General features: G+C 56.2%; 1 non-coding gene across 1 annotated transcript; it reads left to right on the forward strand.

The window, feature by feature from the left end:
• The first annotated feature begins 476 nt into the window (after nucleotides 1-476).
• On the forward strand, nucleotides 477-2,298 carry LOC145208486 (small subunit ribosomal RNA). The gene has a single exon (XR_013854765.1). It is a non-coding gene; the product is annotated as a small subunit ribosomal RNA (ribosomal RNA).
• Nucleotides 2,299-2,500: the final 202 nt, after the last annotated feature.

Genomic DNA, 2,500 nt, shown 5'->3' on the forward strand with positions numbered 1-2,500 from the left:
TCCGCATAAAGTTTTTTACTATATATGAGGGGTAACTCTCTCTTGGTGAGCGGTTGTGCGCGAAGTCTGCGTTGATGCTGTGAAGCGTTACGGAGGCCAACATGCGCTGTGTAAAAGCCCCGCTCCCTCGTGCTTGCGCGTGCACGTGTATGGCAGTGCTCCGTATGGCGGTAGGCTCGCTGGGCAGATGTGCTGCTGCTCGTCCGACGCCAATCGCTCTCTTCGGAGGTGTCTCACGCCACGTGGAAGATCGGTTCAGGAGCCCGGAATCTCCGTGTGCTTTGCCGACCGTGCGCTGCTTGCGACACGGCCGCTGCCGCGGAGTGATGGCTGTTTTCGGAGTTCGCGCGGCGAACGAAGCGAAATACGTCGGACTCGTCTTCCCCCGTGGAACTGACGAATCGAGAAGGTGCGGCGGCGACGCGGATGCGCGCTGCCCGAGCTCCCGCCGGCAACGGCGATTGCTCACGGTTAGCTACCTGGTTGATCCTGCCAGTAGTCATATGCTTGTCTCAAAGATTAAGCCATGCAAGTCTAAGTACGCGCTCTCGTACAGTGAAACTGCGAATGGCTCATTAAATCAGTTATGGTTCATTTGATCGTACATCGTACGTGGATACCTGTACAAAATCTAGAGCTAATACATGCGGCAGGCGCCTGCCTCACGGCGGGCGTGCATTTATCAGTCCAAAACCGACCGGGCCGGCGTTTCGTCGCGCCCGACACGTCTTGGCGACTCTGGGTAACTCAGCGGATCGCACGGTCTCGCACCGGCGACGGATCATTCAAGTGTCTGCCCTATCAACTTTCGTCGGTAGGGTATCGGCCTACCGAGGTTCTTACGGGTGACGGGGAATCAGGGTTCGATTCCGGAGAGGGAGCCTGAGAAACGGCTACCACATCCAAGGAAGGCAGCAGGCGCGCAAATTACCCATTCCCGACGCGGGGGAGGTAGTGACGAAAATAACAATACAGGACTCTAAACGAGGCCCTGTAATTGGAATGAGCACACTTTAAAACCTTTAACGAGTATCCATTGGAGGGCAAGTCTGGTGCCAGCAGCCGCGGTAATTCCAGCCCAAAAGTGTATATTTAAGTTGTTGCGGTTAAAAAGCTCGTAGTTGGATCTTGGGCGCAGGCGGCCGGTCCGTCGCAAGGCGTGCACTGGCCGCACCTGGCCCTCACCCCCGGCGCTCCGCCGGTGCCCTTGACTGAGTGTCGGCGGCGGCCGGGACGTTTACTTTGAAAAAATTAGAGTGTTCAAAGCAGGCGGCTCGCCTGAATAATGGTGCATGGAATAATGGAATAGGACCTCGGTTCTATTTTGTTGGTTTTCGGAGCGCGAGGTAATGATTAAGAGGGACGGACGGGGGCATTCGTACTGTGCCGCTAGAGGTGAAATTCTTGGATCGGCGCAAGACGAGCGACTGCGAAAGCATTTGCCAAGAATGTTTTCTTTAATCAAGAGCGAAAGTCAGAGGTTCGAAGACGATCAGATACCGTCCTAGTTCTGACTATAAACGATGCCAACCAGCGATCGGGGGGCGTTAGTTTGACGACCTCCCCGGCAGCTTGCGGGAAACCAAAGTCTTTGGGTTCCGGGGGAAGTATGGTTGCAAAGCTGAAACTTAAAGGAATTGACGGAAGGGCACCACCAGGCGTGGAGCCTGCGGCTTAATTTGACTCAACACGGGGAATCTCACCCGGCCCGGACACAGTGAGGATTGACAGATTGAGAGCTCTTTCTTGATTCTGTGGGTGGTGGTGCATGGCCGTTCTTAGTTGGTGGAGCGATTTGTCTGGTTAATTCCGATAACGAACGAGACTCTGGCTTGCTAACTAGTTACGCGAACCCGATCGGTCGGCGTTTAACTTCTTAGAGGGACTAGTGGCGTTTAGCCACACGAGATTGAGCAATAACAGGTCTGTGATGCCCTTAGATGTTCGGGGCCGCACGCGCGCTACACTGACCGGATCAGCGTGTGCTCGCCTTGGCCGAAAGGTCCGGGTAACCCGCTGAACCCCGGTCGTGCTAGGGATAGGGAATTGCAATTGTTTCCCTTGAACGAGGAATGCCCAGTAAGCGCGAGTCATCAGCTCGCGTTGATTACGTCCTGCCCTTTGTACACACCGCCCGTCGCTACTACCGATTGAATGGTTTAGTGAGGTCCTCCGATTGGACCTGGCGCGGTCGGCAACGGCCGGGCCGGTGTCCGAGAAGACGATCTAACTTGATCATTTAGAGGAAGTAAAAGTCGTAACAAGGTTTCCGTAGGTGAACCTGCGGAAGGATCATTAACGGTCGACGTTGGGCGTCAGCGCACAACGGTCGAGGCGAGGCTCGAGAAACGGCTGCGACCGCACGTGCGTCACTCCAATGTGCGCGCGTGCGCGACCGCCCGAACGGCGAAGGTACCCCGGCCGCTGCCGGGATCCCAACGCCACCGGTCACCTGGTAAATTGCGCGCCGAGTGCAGCTCCCGCGAAGCCGGCTTCATGC

The sequence above is a fragment of the Phallusia mammillata genome, unplaced genomic scaffold (genome assembly GCF_965637545.1).
Source record: "Phallusia mammillata unplaced genomic scaffold, kaPhaMamm4.hap1.1 HAP1_SCAFFOLD_282, whole genome shotgun sequence".
NCBI lineage: Eukaryota > Metazoa > Chordata > Ascidiacea > Phlebobranchia > Ascidiidae > Phallusia > Phallusia mammillata.